We start from the raw sequence: 24,849 nt of genomic DNA on the forward strand, positions 1-24,849 counted from the left end.
AAACTTGCTAGACTGTCCTCCCGAACAACCCCACCACATTACCCTCCCAATAACCACACCACCCCTAGCCAAATAAAGCCTGCACTTCTTACCGCACCCCTGCCTGCAACCAACCAGATGGTAATCATCAGCTATGCCCTCATAAATGCACACTCACTGTGCGCCCACTCCATCAAAGTCCATGGCATCATCATTGACCAAAACTTTGATATTCTGGCTATATCTGAATCCTGGCTTCACATGCCTCTGGCCCATCCCTCTCGCTTGCCATCCCATCCAACTATTCCATCTTTGTTAGGGACAATTTGCTGGATTTCTAGGATTGATTTTTTTCACCTGGTAAGAGTGTGAGCCTTTTTTCCCCCACTCTTACATGTGTTTTGCTGTGAGTGTTTAAGAAGACCCCTGTGGTTTCAGTTACTCCTCAGAACAACTTTTTAAAGGTAAGACTCTTTTTAAAGGCAACAAATATCAAACGATTGGCTATTTATTCAGTTGTGACTGATGGCTGATTACCTCCCACAATACTAATTTGTGGAGGTATTCGTGCCAAAATGAGGTAAGTAAGCATTTACCCATATAGGCTCACCTGATATATAGTTAGGGCAAGCTCTCCGTCCTGCTTCTCATCAGCAGGGGCGCTTCAAGATGACCCAGTTGCTTTACTGGTCCATAGATGTGGTTGCCCAGGCCGGCTGTAACCGAACCTCTTAATAATGTCGTTCTCTTCCTTATAGGTGATAGCAGCCCAGCAGAGCCGTTGCGCCGGTGGAGGACTTCGAAGTGTTCCCAATAAGATGACTAGTAATGCGCGACCTTAGCAAATGTCTCAATTATGTTTCTAACCTTATTTGGTCTTTCCTTCTGCAGGTATAGTCTGGCGGTGCTTGGAGAAGAGTTGCAGTGCGCGGACCTGGTGGCGGGTGAAGGATGCCTGCGACCATGACGAAGCTGGCTGTGTACAACTTCTGAGAGGGTGTCCGAGCTGAAGGTCAAGTAAGGCGTGCAGTCGGTGGTTGTATTCCTGGAGCCAGGTAAGTGCGCTCTGGTCGATCGCAGACGGAGTCACTGCGAGCAGGTAAGAGACTCTTCAGCGATGATTCAGCTGGTTCTCATGGAGAAAACGGGTAAGTTGCACCTCCGCGATGGTTTGGCTGGTTATGCAGGTGAGATGCTTCTCCTCGATGGTTTCACTGGACGACAGGTAAGAAGCTCCTCCGAGATGGTTTTGCTGGATGACAGGTAAGATGCTTATTTGAGATGGTTTGCTGGGAGACGGGTAAGAGGCCTCTCTGAGATGGTTGCACTGGAAAACAGGTAAGATGCTTCTCAGGCGTCAGTGAGCATTACGCTGCTTAGGCAGAATAACGCGAAGCATATGGCTGCGGGCGGGACAGGCTTAAATAGCCTGCTCCTGGCCACACCCCGTTGCTCTGCTCGATGGTTCCACCCTGCCACTCCCAAATGATGCTCACTTGCAGCTTCATTGATTCCTATGGCCACGCCCAGCCCAGATACACGTGGTTGACTGACCTGAATGGGATAACACGTGCCCAAGGGAAAAAGTGTGCAACTCGACCCTTTAGGGGATGAGAACTGGGGTCCCTGTTAAGTGGCCATGACACTCAGTTTCCACTCCCTCATTGGATACATTCATTTAAACACCATACCCTTTCGACATACATTTGCATCATCTCATGTTTACAGCAAGCGCCTTTCCTGGATCTTTCCATAGTAGTTCATGATATCATCACTTGGTTACCTATTCACACAACAATCCTAGTGTATTACAAGTTCCATCTGGTCAGGGGCCTCTAACCACAGTTGTGATGCACATGGCTTTACCAAGAATACTTCAACAATTCAAGGAGAGAAACTAACAAAATAGTTCCCTTTGAACTGGTAACAAGTATCTTATCTGTCCAGACTTGCTAGTTTCCTCATTTAATTCTAATCTCTAATGACTACCATTTCAGCACTCATGGCCTCTGGGCACATCCTGGTCATTCCTGAGAACCTGATCAAAACCCATTAACCATTTGTCTACTCTGCCCTTAATCAACCCTTTCACCGGGTTTATTACCTGGCCCAAACTGACCCTACCAGGTGGCTGGACCTCCCTGAACTTTATCTTTTGAAGAATCATGCACATATACATAAGATTTTTGTATTTTGCATAATATAAAGTGGTGTGGGACAGGTCAGCGAACGAATAGCCATGTAGTTCTCGCCCCATGTCACTTTTACACAAAACCTTGCTCTTGCTTTTATCCATCCCCTTATAATTGTAGTGACACAGTTTTAACATTAGTGTAGGATCAATGAAAAATCTCCTGTTACGCCTTTTAGTGTCTGCTAACTAGCTTTAAAATGTGTGCTCCCACACCCTAAATGATCTTATGTGGCAATAAGGTCAAACGTTTTCCTATTCAAATAATACAAACAAATAATGCAAACAAAGAATAAAAAGGATTGTCCCAAAGGTCTTACAACTGCCCAAAGTAACTCCTCTTTTGAAAAAACTCTCACTGGACCATCAATCTTTCCAGAATTACTATCTCATTGCTGGATTGGCGTGGCCGACAAACATTTTTTATAATGTGCTGGCCCTTAATTTGCAGAAATGTGTTGAGGAACAGCAGCTTCGATATGCCTTTCAGTTCATTTTCAGACTAAGCAATGGTACTGAAATGGCTCCGGTGATGGCAAGCAGCTATACTTTGAAATAGTCAGATGAGGGAGCACGCCCTTTTTTTGTTATGCACCTCCTCTCTGGGGCATTTGACGCAGTCAACTTTGTTATCCTTTTATCAAGGCTAATCAAAGTTGCCTGTGAGTCTCAAAACTCTTTGAGGTGGTTTGGGTCCTTTTTGTCCGACCTTATGCCAAAGGTTATGCTTGTAAACTACTTCTCCAATCCCCTCCTAGTGCCTGTGTGGAACCCCACTGCTATTCTCTATCCCCACTACATTTTAATATCTGCATTCGTCCCCTCATGTGTCTTCCCTAAATTCAATCTGTGCTACCACTCATATGCAGGCAACACTCAAATGTATATGCAGGTCAACAATCCTAATGAATCTCCTCCGCACATTGTGAATTGTGCATCTGAAGTTAGACAGTGAATGACGCATAACAAATTGCAACTCCTCAGAAATTGAGCTTACCCTCTATGGCCCATACATTACATTGAGCAGTATTTCTCATCTTTCAAATCCTTCCCCCTTGTTAGAACTGCCTGCCTCATTTTCTCCTAAGATAAAAAAAAAATACTTGGATGTATATATTGCTAGCTAATTTGGGCAATGAATCCCAGGTCAGTGAAAAAGTGCAATCCATTAATTTCCAGATGCACCTTCTTTGTCCAGTTCTCCCTTTCCAGCATGCAACCGGCTGGCCTGCTGTGGAAAGTACCCTGATCAACTCCAAATTGGACTACAAAAATGCCATGTTTGCCGGGATCCATGAAAAGCAGATGACATGCCTCCAGGTCACACAAAATGTGGCTGTTAGACAAAATCCCTGAGTCCCACTGCCACCCCCAACTTCTCCACTCTGTGGCACTATCCATTGCTTAGCAGTCAAGCAGAGAATGTGATTTAAGATAATGTGATTTAAGCAAAGAATACATACATTTGCCTAGTAATTTAGTATTTCAATGGACTAGCACCAGCATATCGGGCTGCCACAATCTATTACTATCGGCCAACTTGATCTCTCCACTCAGACCATCAAAGTCTGCTTGTCATACATGTATCCTATCAAGCCCAGTGGGAAGACAGACAGTTCTTGCTTTTGGAGCCCTTCTCTGGAATTCATTGCCACTCAACCTAAGAACTCTGGATTAATTTCCACTTTTTGGGAAATCTTTAAAACCATCTCCTTGAATAAACAAACATTCCTCTGTTCACATTGGGCCTTATTATGGGTCCGGCGGTGACCCTGCTGGTGCTACCGGTGGCTTGCCACCAGACCTGTAATAATTTACCAGCGCCTGACCTTCCGGTGCCACCGGCTCATTACCAGTACAGCGGCCGGTAAATCAGGCGCCGGTATATTTGTTAATCCCCATTCCCATAGAATTCTGCCAGACTCTATGGGAGTGGGGACAAGGATGCACTGGCACTGCTGCTTCCGTGAGCATGCGCCCGGCAGGGTCATACCTGTCGGGCACAGCGGCTCCGGCATGCAGACTCATAGTTTGCTGGTCGGGAAACAAGGGTGCAGGTGAGCCTACCCCTTATTTTAAGACCGGCAAACTTATAATTAGGCCCAATGTTTTAGCATGTAATTCTAAACAAAAATAAAGTTGGTGCACAGATGCATTTAACTTTGCCCTGTGTGTGCATTTTATTGGAAGGATTGAAAACAATACAAGTTAAATCAATCAATCAAATCAATCAATTTACCACTTGATTTCTTTTGGTTTAGCTGCATGAAAGATCAGAACCAGATTGCTTTCCTGCTTTCCACCCGATTTGGATAATAAATAACTGTGCAGGGTGTTTTTTTTATTTTTCATATTTGTTGTAATGATTATATATTGTAGTGCTGGATGTATATTTTAATTGTATTGTTTAATTCTCGTTTGATGTCATGTTGTTTGTTTTATGCATATATCGTTGAAGATTATATAAAGAGAGGAATAAAAAAAATTAATGTCACACTTCATTTTGACTGCTGATCCCCTCTGTGGTGTTTGTGGAGAGTTTTGCCAACTCACCATTTAGAATTAGGGAACAAACTATGCTATTAATGGATAGATTGAGTGTGTATTAATGTTTACATTTGTTTTCATTATTCATTTCTGCATCCCAACTTTACATCAGAAAAGTATATGCTAAATATAGTGCCTCATTAGGACTCCGGTGGTAACCCACCGGTGCTCCTATCAGGTTGCGTCAGACCTGTAACACTTTATCGGTGCCTGACTTTCCGGTGCTACCGGGATATTACAAGTCACAGAGGATCTGGAAGTAAGGCACCGGAAAATGTTGTTCCCCATCCTCATGGAGCCCCATAAGACTCTATGGGAGTGGGGGGACGGAAGCAGGGGCACTGTTACTGACGGTGCTGGTCCTTCCATGAAAACTCTGCGGTCGGGTGCCATTGCACCCGGCAGCTCAGGCCTGCCAGGCACAATGGCCCCCCCCACCCACAGAGTTGTACTGTGGGAGTCCAGAAAGGGTGCCGGTACGGTGCAACCGGCACCCTCATTTACAGACCGCCACAGTGTAATGAGGCCCTATAGGCTCATGATATGTGATGTAAACACCCAGAGGAGACATGGGTTTGAAAAAGCAAGTTGACACATGTGCCCATTTGCCAGAGGGAAGAAACATTACACAGACTCTATGCATTGTCTTTATTGTCTTTGAAAGTTACATATTTAGATTGCATACACTTCTTTTAACAATACGTTTGGTGGGTTTGTTCTTTCCACATCACATTAGACTACCATATGAATTAAGTGTGAAACTATTCTTTGATCATCATCTCTGTTCCGCCCAGCACCATGTTTCACACATTCTCCCCTGAACTGGCCATTCCCATAAACATATCAACTGTCATTGGAATTTTCTGGCCAAAATTGCAAATTGACTGGAGGTGGGTCATATGGTCAAAGCACAGGTGGCCATCTTAGACAGCAGTGCCTCAATGCTTGGCGACATAATGGAACAACAAAGGGGAACCCTATCTTCTGGAAATTCCCCACTAAGACTGAAAATGGAACTATGATGGAAACTGGGTGCACCCCTTGAATGACCCAATGATTGGTATGTACGGCAGAAGCAAACAATCACTTCCACTTTAGTACCCATGTTGGGGCTTATGAAAATATGTAGATAACTTGTCTCCTGCCTTCACCACTACTAAGTAACCAGCCAAAGACATGCCATGATAAAGTCTTTAATTAAACTTCTTTGGAATATTCAGACAATCTGCATTTCACTGCCTTCAAATTATTGAATAGGTTAGCCTATTTCCACTCTCAACAAACATTGGGCTTCACCATGAATTTAGTCCACCATATATATGTGCATATTGAAAAGATTGAGAGTTTCCGTCAAAAGGTAGGTCTTTATTAGATGGCCTGTGGAGTACAACTGCTTCTTGAGGAGGCAATCTCCAATCGACACAGAACATTGTCACAGACATTCCATATAGAACCTAGAACTATGAACATACACAAGCTTTGCTAACTATGCTAACTATTGTGTGCCCCAATCTAGGATTCTTGATGAGTACCCAATCACCCACCTTCCAACTCCCAACATTGATTTTTTCTCCTTCTCAAACACTCTCTTGTAGTGTTCTTGTCCTTCTTTGACCACCCTTGCTGTTTCATCTCTCACTACACACACGGGATTGGGCATTCCCAGCCAACCCGGGCAGAGATTGTAACTGGACTGCTGTCCCTTTAGCTATACGAAAGGAGACATCTTGTCTACCGAATGTGGCATTGCACAATAGCCACAAATCATGAATTTCAACACGTTCTGCCAAGGCAAACCAGAATTCATTGCTAGTTGAAGGACACCTTTAATAGACCGGTTCATGCGCTTCACCAACCAATGGGCCTAGGCTAATAGAGTGCCGTGCAGATATGAGAAATAGAAAATTGCTTAAGAAATTCCCTCATGACCTTGGTGGAAAATTGCACAGCATTATCTGCCACATTTTCCACAGGAAAACCCTCTCTGTAAAACACATCCTCAAAGAACTTCACTAGTTCCACAGTGGTCGCCTCTCTTACAGCCTACCACAATACCCACTTAGAGAGATAATCCACCATCACAAAAACAAGTTTAGGCTCCCACCTAACCCATTGATAGGCTTGATTACATCAAAAGCCACTTTGCTCCATTTCTGGCTCTGAACTTCTACAGGAATGAGAGGTGTCGCCCTGACAATTTTACTTTTATCACTAGTCGAGCATGTCACACAAATGCTGGCCTTCTTCTCCACCATATTGTCCATTGTGGGCCACCAGAAACTTTGTTTTAGCCTAGTTTGTGTGCCATTCTGTCCCTGAATGCTCCTGATGGGCCAAACAAATCAAGTTTCCTCTGAGTAATTCGAGTGTGACAATGTTGGCCCCTTTCCTAAGCTTACCCTCAATAAGAGACAGTTCATCATTCACTTCCCACCAAACATCATACCCTCTGTCGAACACATCTTTGCTAGGCCATCCAGACACTGTCCACTCCCTGACACATTTTAACAATTTGTCACACTTCTCAACTGACTCACTGTCTCCTGGTCTACACTGGCGACTACCACTTCTGCACTGCAGGATTCTTCCCCTATCTCCTCTGCCTCTACAGGCAATCTTGATAAGCAATCCACCACTGAATTCTGCTTGCCAGGCACATAACACACTTGAAAGTTGTAAGATTGCAACCATAAAAGCCACCTCGAAATCCTCTGTGAAGCCCTGATCCACCCTCCAATAGAAAGTTACTTCAGCAGAGCTTAATGATCTGATTGCACCACAAACATCTGCCCACACAAGAATAATTTGAAATGTAGTACTGCCCAGCAAACTGAAAGAGCTTCCCTTTCCACAACTGAGTCATTTTTCTCAGCACCCCTCAACAGCCTGATTGCAAATTCTATCTATCGTTCTTCGTTGCTCAATCTACACTGAATTAATGATGCTCCCAACCCCAACGTACAGGAGTCCATAGTGAGAAGAGTATTATCTGCTTCATTCAATCTCTCCAATCAGGGACCTGTACATATATCGGACTTGATCTTCTTGAAAGCATACTCACAATCCTCAGCCCACACAAACATTGCTCCTGTCTACAATAATGACCTGTGTGGAGTTGATATTATCGCATAACATTTCGAACAAATTCATGGTAATATTCTGCCATGCCCAAAAAAGACCTATGCTGATCTTTGCCTATAGGAACTGGGGCTTAACTTATTGCCTGCGCCAATTGCACTTTTGGAGAAAACCATGGGTGGATACACAGTACCCCAACGATTCTACACTTTCCACACCAATCCTGCATTTTACTGCATTGGACTGTCAAACCTGCCCCGTTGAGCCACACCATAACGTCTTGTAATGCTCACCTGGTATCCACGGGGACGTCACTCAGCCTGTTCTGACCTCTTACAACCTCAAACCCTTCCCTGGAGTCTACTCGACTGGAGACTGGGCCTGAAACACAGGATTGGTAGAGTTTAACTCCCTATTGTCTCTGTGTGCTTGAACCCCTTCTTCCCCGGGGTCCAACCCTTCCCTTTGATCCACAGCTCACCTTGTTTTCTTGGAAAGTGTGCTCTCCGTCCTGCTTTCAGCGCAGGGGCACGTTGATTGATGCTGGCTCGTTGCTGCCTAGTTACTTCACTGGCAAGAGTCCGACAGGTAAGTATAATGAGTCTTTTGAACAGTTCTCTAACTTCGTTCCTTTCCTTCCTTAGAAGATGGCCGGCGTCCGGGGATGGCGACGTGCTGCTGAGATGAGTAGTGCTGATGGTGAGTGAGAGCGCGATGTGTGATGCGACCCTTTCGTATATGTATTGAACTGAGTTATTTTTCTGTGGGCCTCATTACGACCCTGGCGGTAATTTGCAGACATTACCGTCGTGGCGCAATTAACGTGTCCGTGCTGGCCAGATACTGCTTAAAGCGGCACATTATGACCTCTCGGGAATGAGCATTGCGCCATGCAGGTAATGTAACAACCGCCATGGTGCAAAAGTACCAAAAAAAACGCCACTTACCAGCATCGTATGCCGTGCAAATAGCGCGTCCGCCACCTCAGCCATCGATATTAACGATCACCGCCATTAGCGATGGCCGCAAATAACGGGAACCGCTATTAGCGGTGACCGCAAATAAGCGGAACCGGAAGTTGAGTCAACGCACAGGAATGGGAAAGAGCACGGCGGCCATCTTCCAAAACACAATCCATTACCATTCGCCTCAACTAGTGGACCACACCCCCCACAACCTCTGCAAAGCTTCATTTACATTAATCCATCCTCACAATGCCAAAAGTTGTGAAAAAAACTGGAGAGCGGCTGCGGCAGGAGCGCTTCTCTAAGGAGGAGCTTAACATGTTGACAGACACACTACAGGAACATGCCGGCGTGGTGTTTTCGAACGAGATGACAAGACCGGTAATAGTCTGTAAGAAGGCCATATGGGCCCTGGTCGCACAGAGGGTCAGTTGAGTTGGCACTACACCCCGCAATGCACGACAGTGCAGGAAGAGGTCGTATGACCTACGGCTCCGCGTAAGGAGTATTCTTTCTGCCAACAGAAACCTGGCCATGGAAACTGGTGGAGGAGCACAGTCACCAATAAAATTGCAGCCGTGTGAGGAGACATGTGCCGCACTCATTGGCACCGAAAGCATCGGAGACATGGAGAGAGGAGCCCCGACTTCATGTGACGCAGGTAGGTGCCTCTAATCCAGCCATGCCAAAGTCAGTGAAGTCCAGATTGATGGGAATTGCAATGATGCCTGACAGGGTTAACACAACACATCTGCATAATACTGCCTACAGGTAGTTCTGACCTACACCTTGTACACATGCAGTATGCACACCCTTTCCGTAGCCACCCACATGCCTCCATGCTTCTACCACCTAAAAGTATGTCACTGCCTCCAATGTGCAACATATACCAATCAAAATGAATGCAGCCATCACAATGCCTGCTCAATATCCACAGAGGCATCACTAACCCTTTCCCCCCTTTGCTCCACCACAGGCTCTCATTCAGACAGTGACGAGGAAGACATTGCCACCACACCTGCAAAGAAGGCCAGGCCCGATGTCCCCACACAACAAACCTCCACCTCTGCTGGAAAAACCAAAATCCCTCTGCAGCCAAAATCAACAACCACAACACAGGCCAGGGCACAGATGTGCACCAGGCCAAGCACCATGGTAGCACCAGCATCACACACCCAGCAAGTGTTGCCCACCGAAAGCACTGGGTCTGCAGGAAGCAGCACAATAGGCGAGACTGCTGCCACCGCTGGTTGCTCGGACGATGATGCAGGGAATGCAGATGTAGTTGTAGGTCCCCCCACTGGCCACCTTCTTTCCCCCTTCTTATCCCCATGCAGCCAGCATGTTGAAGGCATACAGGGGCAATCCCCTGATAACTCTTGGCCAGCCACTCCATCCCCAGTTGAAAATGTGCAGGAGGGGAGCAGCACATTCAATACGCCACTGGCATCATCGTCAGCCCAGAAAAACCAAGAGTCAATGGAACAAATAATCCAGCGCCAACAACAACTGTCCTCACTAATGAACCAGCATGTGGCCGAATGTGGGAGTGCTAGGGCTGAAATGCAACAATGTGCAGAGACAGTGAAGGCAGCAATAGTATCCACATCCAAGGACATATGTACAGAATTAGCCGCGGTGTGGCACGTGCTCGCAGACCTTGTTCAGGTTTTGGGGGACATGCGTCCTTGTGAGGAGCCAAGTACCTCCTCGGCTGCCAGTTCTGCCCCATCCAGCCCTGTCTGCAGATCCGCCAGGAACCTGCGGAGTACAGGCAGGGGTGCCCTGTGTGCAGGGAGAGGGGGGGCAATAGAGTCCACCCAGTGGGACAATCCCACATGATGCACTACACCACAGGCATCCACACACTTTTGTGGGAAGTTGAGGGGGGAGGGGGGATGGGGTGTGTTGGGAAGTTGAGGGGGGAGGGGGGATGGGGTGTGTTGGGAAGTTGAGGGGGGATGGGGTGTGTTGGAAAGTTGAGGGGGCAGGGGGGATGAGGTGTGTTCAGTCAAATCACCTAATCAATACAGTTTATGGTTATGCACAAATCACATGTGTGGACATTGATCATTGGGTACGTGTGCTTTATTTGTGAACGGTCAATAGTGTGCATGTCCCAGACACACACAGTGCCCCAAGTGCCATCTCCATGTCACACCCACCGTCCATGTGTGCTAGAAGCATTGGTTAATTAGAGTCTGACGCATGGCACATCCTTCCTGTGCATTGCTAGCGACCTGAGGGGCTGCCCCATCCCCAACCTCCTCATCCTCATCGTCAGGTGGTTGCAGTTCAGCGTCAGGGGGCAGGGGCACATTCCGTCTGATGCACATATTGCGTAGCATTACACATGCCATGACGATCTTTGCCACCTTCTCATGGCGGTACAGGAGTGCCCCACCTTGCTGAGGCAGCGAAACCGTGCCTTCACGTGGCCAAATGTCTGCTCAATCACCACATGGGTACAGGTATGTGCACGATTAAATTCCTCCTCGTGCCGGTTCTGTGGGTTCCGGACTGGAGTAAGGAGCCACCTCTTCATGGGATAGCCTGCATCACCTGTATGTGGGCAACAATGTGTGTGTCAATCATGACATCAGATTTCAAATCATGACGTCACACCATGGCATGCATTCATCTCTTCCTTTGAACCCCATTTCCAGGCACCAATGCAGTCACACGATGTGACCGCTATATGTGTATTCCTCTTATGGACTCTTTTGCATGCCTTCAACCCCTGTATGTAGGGTGGTCCAGTACCTTATGAGTGCCCATTCACTGTGTTAGTACATAGCGGTTGTTTTGGTGATCTGGCTGATGTCCATGTGTTATCAATGCTCTCATCATGGCACCATTGCTGTCAGTCTCATGATGACCTCACTGAGCACTAAAAATGTTGTCATGCAATTCATTTGGGTTTTTATGTCCATGTATTGATGTTTTGATGTTCATGTCCGTCATGTGGCTTCTTTGTGCGCAGTTATCGTGGACTGGCCTTTCAGTTGATGGTGTTTGGTGCCGTGTATTGGCTGAAGTCATTGCATGTAGGTGCATTTCTTTGAGCTGGATGCGGTCTGATTTTGTACAGTGCACATGCATTTGGTTGGGTCATGGTTGGGACACATCTTCATTCACATGGTAGGGCTGCCTACATCTGGCATTATGTGGTCAGGTGTCAGCTAAAGTCTGCACTGCTTTAGGGTATGAGCTGGCTCCATTACCTCTGCTACTCGCAGCCAGATGAAGTATGCACCCCCCCGTCAGCCAGGTAAAGTATGCATCCCTTCCCTCCCCTGTCAGCCAGATGAAGTATGCATCCCCCGCCCCTGTCAGCCAGATGAAGTATGCATCCCCCCCCGTCAGCCAGGTAAAGTATGTATCCTTCCCCCCCTGTCAGCCAGATGAAGTATGCCTCCTCCCCCCCTGTCAGCCAGATGAAGTATGCATCCCACCCCCCTGTCAGCCAGGTAAAGTATGCATTGGTACATCAATCACCTATCCACTTCACAATTCCATGGCCATGACATGAGACTCACCAAGTAACCAGGATCCTGGCCCTGCATGTCGCTCCATGTAACGTGGTATTGTGGAGTTCTGCAGGACCATTGAATCATGGGTTGATCCGAGGTATCGGGCACAACAATATGTGATGATCCTGTTTGAGTCACATACCATTTGTACGTTGATTGAGTGATATTGCTTACAGTTGCGGTACGCTACCTCCATGGCATGTGGGACCACCAATTCCACATGGGTGCAGTCGGTGGCACCAATGCAACCAGGTATGCCGGCGAGTGCATGGAAACCCACTTTGGTGTTTGCGATCTCTTGGGCAGACCGTGGTAAGGAAATGTAGTCGTCTGTGTGCTTGAGGAGGGCATTGAGCACTTGGTTCAGCGTACGTGAGAATAATGGTTGTAAAATGCCATGCAAGTGCCCCACTGTGTGCTGGTAGGTGCCTGTGGCCAGGAAGTGGAGCACGGACTCTACCTTCAGTAGGGGGGATGGCGGTGGTTGTTTCAATCATGCTGACGATGTCGTCATGTATCATGTCCACGATGGTGGTGATGGTGTCCCGGTCCAAATGGTACAGGGTGTGGATCTGCTCAGCGGTGAGGTTGAATAGACTGGCTCTGATGCGTGGGATTGGGGGCTGCCTGCGTGGTGCACTGGCTGTGCTGGTGGGGCTTGCTGGCCCTGCTTTGCCCTCCTTCTCCTCCTGCATCTCCTCTGTGCTGCCTGTTGTTGTAGTAGTTGTTGTTGCTGTAGCGCTTCCATTGCAATCAGGTCCTCCAGCCCCAACATTGCTAGTCGTATTGAAATCATTGTGGAGTGTGACTGGGTGTGAGAAGGGGTGGGGTGTGCTCCTTTTGTACTTGGCCAGTCTGTATTGCCTCCACCTGTGCTGATTGTGTGTACCTGTGACAGCTGGGAACACTGCACATGGCCATTTAAGGTTGGTCCGCGATGGCGGTATTAGCACCATGGCGGTAAGGTACTTTACGGCCTTCGCAAGGGCGTTAAGAGCATGTCCGCTCGACTCGTCATGTTCCCCAATTTGCGCCATGCCGCTATTTCCGTCATGGGGGGGTCGCGTGCCCGCTAATTGCAGTTACTCTGATCATAATAGGACCTAGTGGTAAGCGATGCAGTAATCCTTTACCGGCATCGTTATCGCTTACCTCCAGGGTCGTAATGAGGACCTGTGTCTTTTAGTTGCTATGATGTTTTCAGCGTGGATGCCGGTTATGAAGAAGAAATGTGGTGAGTAAGCGCGGTATGCAGCGCCTCTAGATGTTTCCACGCTAACCTGGAGTGTCTTTTCTCTCTTGCAGATGGATGAGAAATTCTGGAGACAGAGTTCCCCCAGAGCGGCTGGGATTCAGGTAAGCGTTTGAAGCTCGTACAGTCTTTAAAAATAAGCGAAGATTTGCTGAATGCTTACTAATGCCTTTTTTATGTTCTTTTCCCTTTTCCTTAGGAAGCGGCGTGCCGGGATGGGAATGACACCGCCGAAGATGCCCACAGAACAGAAGAAGCGATGAATGATGGGCAGAAGCGCCGCAAGGTAAGGCTGTTCCTAACGTTGTTCTTGTTCTTGCAGGAGCTGAGCGCAGCATAAAGATGCAGGCCTACTGGACACCGATCCGAACACGGTGAGTGTCACGCTGCAGGTGCAGAAAATACAAAGCATGTTTCTCAGCCTGGGCGTGGCTTACATAGTCTCTGGGTATCCCAGGTGTCTCTGGGCTGAACCACACCCAAAAGACTAGACTGCACATGCAGTTCTGGGACCGAAATATGTGGGGGCATCCATCTTGTGGCCATAAATGCACTACAAGTCCAATCCCCAATGTTATCCTATGCGAGTGAGTCTGGTGCCGCAAGCGCCACATCTGACTCCAAGTGGGTCTTTGGAGGGATGGAGAGGCCCTTGAGGGCCATGTAGGTGATCGTGGCCTGGCTCCAGCCTGACATCTTGGAGGGCTGGTGACATGAGGGGCAGGAATCATGACAGCACTCCCCCCCAAGGCCCCTCTCAAGTTGGCTCTTCTGTCTGGTCCTGGTTTGTTTAGATGGTTTTGATGAAATCGTCTAAGCAAGCGAGGCGCATGGATGTACTCACAAGGCTCCCATGTCCTGTCTTGAGGACCATACCCCTTCCAGTCTACTAAGTAGTATAATTTGTATCGGATGTACTTTGAATCCAGGATGTCCTTGACTTCGTATTCTGGCTCCCCGGTGACTACTACTGGCTGCGGTGGCGTTGCTACCCGGGTCCCAGGTTGAACAGGTTTAAGGAGAGACACGTGGAACACAGGATGAATCTCCATGTTTGACGGCAAAGCTAGTCTGACCGCCACAGGATTTATCACAGAAGTGACGGTGAATGGACTCAGGTATCTTGGACGGAAAGTTTGGGTTCCTTTAAGGGACACGTGTTTAGACGCCAGCCAGACTTTGTCTCCCACTTGGTAGTTGGGGGCCTTTGCTCATTGTTGATCAGCAAACTTCTTTTGGTGATTCTTAGCTTCAAGTAGGTGTTCAGCTGCCCTTTTAAAGGTTTGCGAAATGGTTGTGTGCAAGGTTTTGACTGCTGGCATTTCCAGGGTTGTAAGAACGTCGAACTCAGAAGTACGCGGGTGCCTGCCATACATGGTATAAAAGGGTGTCTGCCCAGTGCTGGCGTGTAGGGAATTATTACAAGCATATTCAGCTATCCATAATAGGTCGAACCAGCTTCCTTCAGGTTGGTGTAACATGCAATGCAAATACTGCTCGAGCGTCTGATTTGTCCTCTCAGTTTGACCAACCCTTTGGGGATGGTGACTGGTGGATAGCCGGATGTCGATCTGGGCCATAGAGCAGCATTTTCTCCAGAAGTTAGAAACAAATTGAGTACCTCGGTCTGAGACTAAAACTGAAGGAAACCTATGGAGCCGTACGATGCCTTCAAGAAATACCTTTGCCAGAGTGGAAGCATTTGGGAGCCTCTTTGTGAAAACAAAATCAAAATATCGAGGCTGAGTACCCCAAAAGGAAATACACCGAACACGGGTTACAAAGGAACATACAAAGTACTTTATTTTAAACTGAATCCAGTTACAAAAACAGAGCAAAATCAGATAGCTATCGGCCCTCAGTACAACACAACGAACTCCAGCGTGGTTCAGTGTGTTCAGTGAGAGACGTTGTAAATTAGAATGCATTTGCTTTTTATACACTTGGTGGGCGCGATGTCCAGCCCCACTTCGGGTTAATATTCCATTTAATACATCACCGATCTGGGGTTCGTGCCAAGTCTCAAACAACCGCATATAACTGGTTTGCCTTCAATACATGTATCAACAAGCCTATGCAATAACTGTGTATTCTAAGTTTTTCCATGCAGGCCTTCTCAAACATTAATACAATGCAGTTAAACAGATGTTTTACGTTCAGTATTTGAATACATTGTTTCAACATATGCTTGTGGATTAGTTTCATAAACACGAGTAATCCTTCTACACACAGGTCAACGATGGACAAGGTCTCAGTTCACAACCTCAACAAGTGGCCTGCAGGCAAGTTACATATTAGCTATGTACAGAGGTCAAGACGGCAATGTTGTATTCTGGAATGACATAGTCCACCATTTTCACTCACAGGGTGACTTTTACAAAGCAAATCCTAAAATGGTAGTTTGACCTAAAATGGCGGCTTATATTGATTTAAGGTCAGGACCTTGCGACACGGATTTCTTTCGCAAGCGACTTTTGAGCAGCTTGGCGTAGGCCAATATTAATATATTGATTACAATAGGAGGCACAATATGCTTTCTCTTTCGACACCTTAAGAGGAATGAAATGTGCCATTTTTGAAAATAGGTCCACAACCACAAGAATAGTGTTAAACCCTTGACTGGGTGGTAAGTCAGTAATAAAATCGAGGGACAACGTGTGCCAGGGTGCTGGTGGGATTTCCAATGGTTGTAATAGCCCAGACGGTTTCTGCTTGGATTACTTGTTTTGAGCACACACTCCACAAGATAGGATGAATTGGATAATGTCTTTACGCCACATGGACCACCAATAATTTTGTTTTACCTTGGCTAGGGTTTTAGCGATTCCGGGGTGGCCCTCGATCAAGGAATCATGATAACCGGACATGACTTGTTCTCGTAGTTCTTGGTTTGGTAAGAATAATGATTCCTGAAATAGGGCAACTGATCTTTTATAATGTAATTTTCTCCTTGTGCACTCCACACTTGTAATTGCTCCGGTCTCATCAGGTTTTGAATTTCTTCATGTAATTCTTTCTGAGTTGTGGTTGCTGTGATTCCTAGGAGCTTGTCACTCGGGATGATTGCTATTGGGTCAGGGGTCTGATACCCCTGCTCTTCCACCCCCATACGGGAAAGGGCATTGGCCTTCCCGTTTTTCACCCCTGGTCGAAATGTAATCACGCAGTCATATTCAGCAAAAAAAAAAAGCCCAACGTAGTTGTCGTGAGGATTGGGCCTTTGCCGTTTTTAGGTACTGGAGGGTCTGGTGGTCAGTTATTACGGTGATTGTGTGTCTGGCACCCAAGAGGTAGTGCTGCCATGCCTTAAAGGCTGACTTAATGGCCAAGAGTTCTTTGTCTGTGATAGTGTAATTGAGTTCAGGGGGTGTGAATTTACGCGACCAGAAGGCAACAGGGCGTAACTGGCCCGTTTCGGGGTCCTTTTGTGAGAGGACGGCTCCCATAGCCATGCTTGAGGCATCTGTTTCCACCAGGTATGGGAGATCAGGGTGAGGGTGGCATAAGATTGGGGCAGATGTGAATCTTGCTTTGAGTTCCTGGAAAGCTTCCTCGGCTTCTGTTGTCCACTGGAACTTTTTGTAGCTTTTCCTTAGCAATGACGTGATAGGATGCACAATTTGCAAAAATCCTGGGATGAACCGGCGGTAGAAGTTTGCAAAACCCAGCATACTTTGAACCCCCTGGAATGAATTTGGGGATAGCCAGTTCAGGATAGCATCTACCTTATGTACATCCATTCGGATTTCATTCGGGCTGAGAATAAAGCCCAGGAATTCCACCTCGGAGACGTGGATTGAGCACTTTTCGAGCTTGGCGGAGAGCTGGTGTTGTCAGAGTTTCTCCAATACGGATTGGACGTGTTTAACGTGGTCCTGCTTTGATGCGGAATATACTAGAATATCGTCGATGTACACTAGAGCACAGACATCATTCAATTCCCCTAGGACATTATTCATGAAGTATTGAAATGCTGCAGGCACGTTGCAAAGGCCAAAGGGCATTACTTGATATTTGTATAAGCCGTATTTGGTGTGAAAAGCGGTTTTCCATTCGCCCTCCTGTTTTATGCAAACAAGGTGATATGCCCCCCTCAGGTCTAGTTTTCTGTAGATTTGGGCATCTTTGACTTGATCAAGCAATTCAGGGATCAGTGGCAGGGGGTAGCGGATCTGATTCAGTGCGCGACAGTCGATGCACTTTCTCAAGTCCCCCTCCTTTTTCGGTACGAAGAATAGAGGACTGGCTGCTGGAGACTTTGAGGGACGGATTAACCCGTTGGCCAGGTACTGGTCAAGATAGGCCTTCAGGTCCTGGTTTTCTGGTTCTGTGAGTGTGTAAATTCACCCACAAGGGATTTGTGCACCGGGTATCAGGTCGATTTGGCAATCATATGGTCTATGCGGTGGCAGGGTATCAGCCTGTTCTTTCTGAAAGACATCTTGAAAGTCCTGGTATTCACTTGGTAGTGTGCCGATTGCCACAGTCGCAAACATGGAGGTTCTGGTGTCTATAGGTTGTTTCTCCTGGCGATAACATGTGTGGGCGCAAGTCTCGGGAAAGGCCAATTCTTTTGCTCACCAATAGATTCGAGGATTGTGAGCTACCAACCATGGCATTCCCAAAATCAACCGGAACTGTGGTGCCTTAATGAGGTCGAAAACGATAGATTCTTGGTGTCCATCCTGGCACAGAAGGGTTAAAGCTGCAGTGCAATGGGATACTGGACCAGAAGCTATTTCCGTGCCGTCGACAGTGGTAACAGTGTCGGTGGTTGATTTAGGGCGTAACGGAAGCCCCATCTTTGCCGCAAGATCCTGGTCGATGTAATTCCCAACGGCTCCACTGTCAATGTACGCTCTTACTGCATGCATCTGAGATGGTTGTTGGTGATTGATCAAGACCACAGATGGGAGGTCTGTAGTTCACTTACTTCGCTCGACAAGTGGACCCCTACACTTGCTGTGCTGGGGAGTTTTCTGATTCCTTGATGGTATCTTCCTTGTCCGTGGCCCCTACCATCGTCCTCGGTGGCTTCACATGGCACTCTTTAAGGAAATGACCTGACCTTCCACAGTACAGACATAACTGCTGCTGTCTCCTTTTATCCCTTTCTGCTTTAATCAAGGGGGATCTGACCCCCCCGATTTGCATTGGTTCTCCTGAACCTTCCATTGTGCGGGCAATATTGTCCTTTGAAGGCACATACATGGGGCGAGGGTCCGGTCTGGTTTGATCTGCTCTTCGGTCCTGCAACCTATGGTCCAGTTGAACAACAAGGTCAATGAATTCTGAGCAGTCTTTTGGGGGGTTCACTACTTGTGTGAGAACATCCTTGAGCTCCCCCCACAACCCCTGATGAAATAACGTGGTTCTCTTCTCCACTGGCCATTCTGCTTCAACTACGAGTCTATTGAACGTGGCTATATATGTTAATAGGTCTTGATTCCCTTGGCGTAGGGACAGAAGTTCTTTGTCTAATGCCTGCCCATGAGTACGATGGGCGAACAGCTTTTCCATCTCCTGCTGAAAGCCCCTGAAGTCATGCAGCAAAGGATTGTCTTGGGCCACAAAGGGTACAGACCAGTCCACGGCGCTACCACTCAGGTAGGATAGCTCAAAAGCGTCCCGTGATATGTCATTCGGAAAGGCCCCTGTTCTACAAAGGAAGTGCAGGCGGCACTGGTTCATGAACGTTGCAAACCTCTTGGGATCCCCTGTAAATCGTTCGCGTGGGGCCAAGGGAATTGCCCCAGGAAGGGTTATCTGAACGGGATTGGCTGATGGTGCTGGCATCGAGGGCACGCTTCCCGGCAATGGTGCATGCCCTGCTTGTGACTGGACAAGTTGCCGGCTTAAATCATCAGTGCAGTCTTTGGCTACCATCAGCTCTCTCCTCAGGGTGTTGGTCTCCTGCCTGGCTGCATGTACTTCGGAACGTAGCTGCCCCAACATGTGGGCTAACTGGTCGGTTTCTGACATTTCCATGACCCCCAGGTGGATTTTGATGTGAGGCTTTGTGTTCTATAACGCTAACCTGATATCCACGGGGATGTCACTCAGCCTGTTCTGACCTCTTACGACCTCAAACCCTTCCCTGGAGTCTACTCGACTGGAGACTGGGCCTGAAACACAGGATTGGTAGAGTTTAACTACCTATTGTCTCTGTGTGCTTGAACCCCTTCTCCCCCGGGGTCCAACCCTTCCCTTTGATCCACAGCTCACCTTGTTTTCTTGGAAAGTGTGCTCTCCGTCCTGCTTTCAGGGCAGGGGCGCGTTGATTGATGCGGGCTCATTGCTGCCTAGTTACATCACTGGCAAGAGTCCGACAGGTAAGTATAATGAGTCTTTTGAACAGTTCTCTAACTTTGTTCCTTTCCTTCCTTAGATGATGGCTGGTGTCCGGGGATGGCGACGTGCTGCTGAGATGAGTAGCGCCGAAGGCGAGTGAGAGCGCGATGCACGATGCAAGCCTTTCGTATTTGTATTGAACTGAGTTATTTTTTTGTGTCTTTTAGGTGCCGCAACGTTTTCAGCGTGGATGCCAGTTATGAAGAAGAAATGCGGTGAATAAGTGTGGTATGCGGCGCCTCTAGATGTTTCCACGTTAACCTGGAGTGTCTTTTCCCTCTTGCAGATGGATGAGAAGTTCCAGAGACAGAGTTCCCCCAGAGCGGCTGGGATTCAGGTAAGCATTTAAAGCTTGTATAGTCTTTAAAAATAAGCGAAGATTTGCTGAATGCTTACTAATGCCTTTTTTCTGTTCTTTTCCCTTTTCCTTAGGAAGCGGTGTGCCGGGATGGGAATGACACCGCCGAAGATGCCCGCAGAACAAAAGAAGCGATGAATGATGGGCAGAAGCGCCGCAAGGTAAGGCTGTTCCTAACGGTGTTCTTGTTCTTGCAGGAGCTGAGCGCAGAAGAAAGATGCTGGCCTACTGGAGACCAATCCGAACACGGTGAATGTCACGCTGCAGGTGCAGAAAACACAAAGCATGTTTCTCAGCCTGGGCGTGGCTTAAATAGTCTCTGCGTATCCCAGGTGTCTCTGAGCTGAACCACACCCAAAAGACTAGACTGCACATGCAGTTCTGTGAACCGAAATATGTGGGGGCATCCATCTTGTGCCCATCAATGCACTACAAGTCCAATCCCCAATGTTATCCTATGGGAATGAGTGAGTCTGGTGCCACAAGCGCCAAGTCTGTCTCCAAGTGGGTCTTTGGAGGGATGGAGAGGCCCTTGAGGGTCATGTAGGTGATTTTGGCATGGCTCCAGCCTGACATCTTGGAGGACTGGGGACATGAGGGGCAGGAATCATGACACTTCTCTTAGCTCTCTATCATGCTCTTCCGTGATACCTGCATACACTAACACATCACTTTGAAATACAATCGTGTTTTTTACTCCTTCTAAAACTGTGTCTATAATTTGAATGTCCCTTCAATTTTGATAGATGCTGTAACGTGCTGACAGACCTCTGTCAACAGCACCTGATGGTACGTGGCAGATAGATTAATTACAGTGAAAATGTTTTCCTCTCCCAACATTGCTAGCACTTCCGGAATTACTGGCAGAGGATGTTGATCTATACAGATGTTCTTGTTACAATCTCTCAATGCTATGCATATACTCAAATATCCATTGTTCTTCATAACCAGGACCATCTTTGATAGCCAACCCGAACTCTCCACCTTCTCTACGACTCCCTTCTGAAGAAGCAAGTCCAGTTCACTCTTACATTTTTCCTTTAAATGGTGAGGCACTGACTGAACTTTGTGGACCACTGGATGTTATGGAGAATTCTCCAGAATGGTTAATTTCCCTTGCCTACTGAGTCCCTCAGCAGCTTTGCTGGATTTCTAGGATGGCTTTTTTTTCACCTGGTAAGAGTGTGAGCCTTTTTTCCTACTCTTACATGTGTTTTGCTGTGTGTTTTACATGTTTGTGTTCATAGACTGTGGAGTCTCACCTACTCCATAGGCACCATCTGTTTACTGTGTGTCACACAGCACCTTTAGTGCAGTGACACAGGGTTGTCTTTTTCAGACTTCCCACTTTAAACTCCATTTTCTGGGAATGATTACTGTCTCCCAGAACATGTAAAGTTGCCATTGACTTTATTAGTCTTTTTAAATTCACAGACCCAGTACAAACTATCTTCCATAGAGTACTGGAAAGGGTTAATAGTTATCCCTTTTTGTCTGTTTCTCATGGAACATTATTTTGTTCCCCTTTCTTTAAGATTTGGCTGGTGGCAGTGGTATCTACCATTTTTTCCCTACCTACCCCGGTCAATGAAAATAGCCTTGGTACTCTTTGAGGCTAAGTTAGTAGCCTCAAACTTTAATCCACTGGACCCCTTTTAATTTTATTTGGTTCCGGCTGGGTTTATTCGCCATTTCTTTTTGTAAAGGTCTTTCTCATGTTTTACTCTGCGCACCAAACCAGGTTTGGTTCCTTTGTTCACCGTCCTTTGGCGGGCTTCTACTGAGAAGCCCTCCTTAGGCGCCTGAGTATCTGGGTGGACAGGATGCGAGGAAGGGGTTTTAGGCCCCCTGTACAGGGTCTCCTTGGAGAACCAAGTCACACTCTTGTTTGATTGGCTAGGTGACTGCCCTGCCAGGACAGCCACCCTGCTGTGTGATTGACAGCCAAGCTGTGCGAATGGGGGAAAACTGAATAAAAATAGGTCTCTGGGACTTGGAAGGCAGAGTCGCCACTGGATCGAGAGAACCGAAGAGATGCTGAAGGAAGAGGACTACTGCAACTACTGAACCTCCCGGTGAAGTCTTGCGGTGGGTCCGAATCTTCTTCCCTTGAGCTGGTGGGACCAACCAGTTCGTCAAACACCAAGCAAGGCCTCCCTCCCCTGGTCGAATTTGCTGTGCACCGCTGCAGTGAACCTGATAGCCAGGAGGACCCAACCCTGTTTGGGTTTTAAGGAGCTCACCTTTTATTCATCGCTTTGCTCTGCTGCTAGTTTCTTCCCTGGGCAGTGCAGGACACTCCAGTCTTCCTCCTTCTTGTCAGTCTGACAGTCGCTTCAGGAACCGTGAGCCTGCAGGACCTGCAAGGAACTTCTGTCTCAGCTACAGCATTCTTCTTCTACTAAGGTACTGTTCAAATCCGGTTGTTCGCTCCATCCAACCACAGTGGAAGTGTTTGAAATATTTTGCTAATCTGAGGGATTGTCCTTCTCTACTCTTTTAAATAACTTTTCTTCCGACCAACTTCGTTTCGAACTCTTTGCAAAGACTTAACCGCAAACTACTCTGAACTGTGTGATCCTCTACAAAGACTGTGAACCATTAACATCGGTTCAGGACTATTGATTTGAATCCTAGTTGTAGTAAGCCTTTTCTAGATTGCCCTGCCTACTTACTTGTTGGTGCAGCTTGATTTTAAATAACCTTGTCTTTCCCTCCCTTCTTAAATTGCTGGAGTGCCATTTTGCTCACACTTCATTTTGAGCTTAACTTGTCCATAATTCATTGGGTGGTGTGTAGTGTATTGAGATTGTGATTTTCTGCTGCTTTATATTAGTGAACTGTTTTACAACTGATGTTGTAAATAAATGTAAATTCTTTTACTCAGAAACCTTGAGTCAGTGTTTTGTTTGAACCATAGCAATTCCTGTCCGTTTTGTAACTTCTGATACTGTTCACTTTACTCTTGAGATATGTCTGGCTGCTCAGCCATTGCTACCACTTTACTGTGTAGTATGGGCTTGCACCAAATGTAAATTTGTACTTGCACTTGTAGTCTTCATTGTGTGTGGTCTTCCCAAAGGGTACTGCATATGATTCTGCCTAACACTGGAACAGCTCTGACTCTTACTCTGAAGAAATGCTCAAAGTCCTGTACGTCTGCCTAATTAATCCGTAAATACTTCTGGAGATTTCCCTCTTGTACTTGTGTTCTAACTCTGCCAATGAGACTGGTTCTACTGCACTCGCCTGAATACAAGTATCTAACCCCACCTGTTCATCCCAAACAAGTAAATATGATTCTTTTATTGGACACGTACACTTTTACGATGCATGTCCTGCCTTTGTACTTTATTTGAGTAGTGGACTTGCCAACCAAGTTTGTGTCCATCTCTCCATAGATATCTGGCTGGATGTCATACTCAGATAAATCTTCTATCTGGCCTCGCAGATCATTTGTGGCTGTTTTAACTGAAATAATCGTCCAAGATGAACCACTGTCCACCTTCATGGAAATGGGCTTCCCATTCATTATGAAACTGTCTACTGAACCCGTTTTATTTCCTGCTATAACTGTAATCTCAAACACATGTTGCGCTTGACTCACAGAGTGTTGAGTTTGGTCAGACACAACTTGCTCAGGTCGCTGGACTACGGCTACCAATTGGTTGAAATGTGTCTATGTCTCTCAAGCTTCAAATATTTAAGATCTCTATTGCTGTCCATGATTTTCTTCTTTCGTTTGAGCACACAGACTTCCTGATTTTCATTGACCTTTTCAACCTTCATACTATTCAAGTAGTGCATTGCTCCTGCTAACCTTGACTGCTTCGTCCAGTGTCAGATTATTGGCTATTAATTTCTCTTGCACCCTCACATTATTGGTGCAGCAAACGAACTGATCTCTGATCAGTTTGTCAAAAGCCCAAAGTCACATATGTGGCTCAATGCAGCTGCATGATTCTCCACAGGTTCCTGTGAATCCGTTGTTCTCTCAAAAACATGTGCCGTTATAAAGTAGCATTCTTTTAAGGTTCAAAATGCTCCAGTTATTTCTTAACCAGTATAGTGAAATCATCACCGTCTCCCTTACGTTCATGTACCGGTTTAGGGAGACCATCATACACACTGTGCTCCAGGGCTAAAATTATGAAGAAGCACTGCTGCTGCCGCCTTTCCCAACAAGCTTGTGATGCACCAGGATCCACCAAGAACTGCGGCGGGTACTACATGCTGACCTCAGACATTGATGCTATGATGTCACTTTATTTCTTCGGGACTTTTTAATGTCTTATTTTCCACTCCAGCTCACTTACCAAGTAAGGTCGGAAACACCATCCCTGTAATTGTTAATTGACAGCAATCCAAGTTTGAATGAGAGCACCGGTACTGGTCCAAACAATAGTCCAACTTGCCCCAAATCCCAATTTGTTAAAAAATGAAATAGAATGTCCTTTTTATTTACTGGGACGAGGAAGTTTCATCTTCCTTGCTCCTCATGTCCCAACCCCAACCGGCATGCACACCGTCCTACAAAAACAACCGGCTCCGCTCAGCTCGGCTCTGGCTGCCCCCAAATTTATAGTCAATTTCGT

This window comes from Ambystoma mexicanum, chromosome 8, assembly GCF_040938575.1.
Source record: "Ambystoma mexicanum isolate Mex_15411 chromosome 8, UKY_AmexF1_1, whole genome shotgun sequence".
Classification (NCBI taxonomy): Eukaryota; Metazoa; Chordata; class Amphibia; order Caudata; family Ambystomatidae; genus Ambystoma; species Ambystoma mexicanum.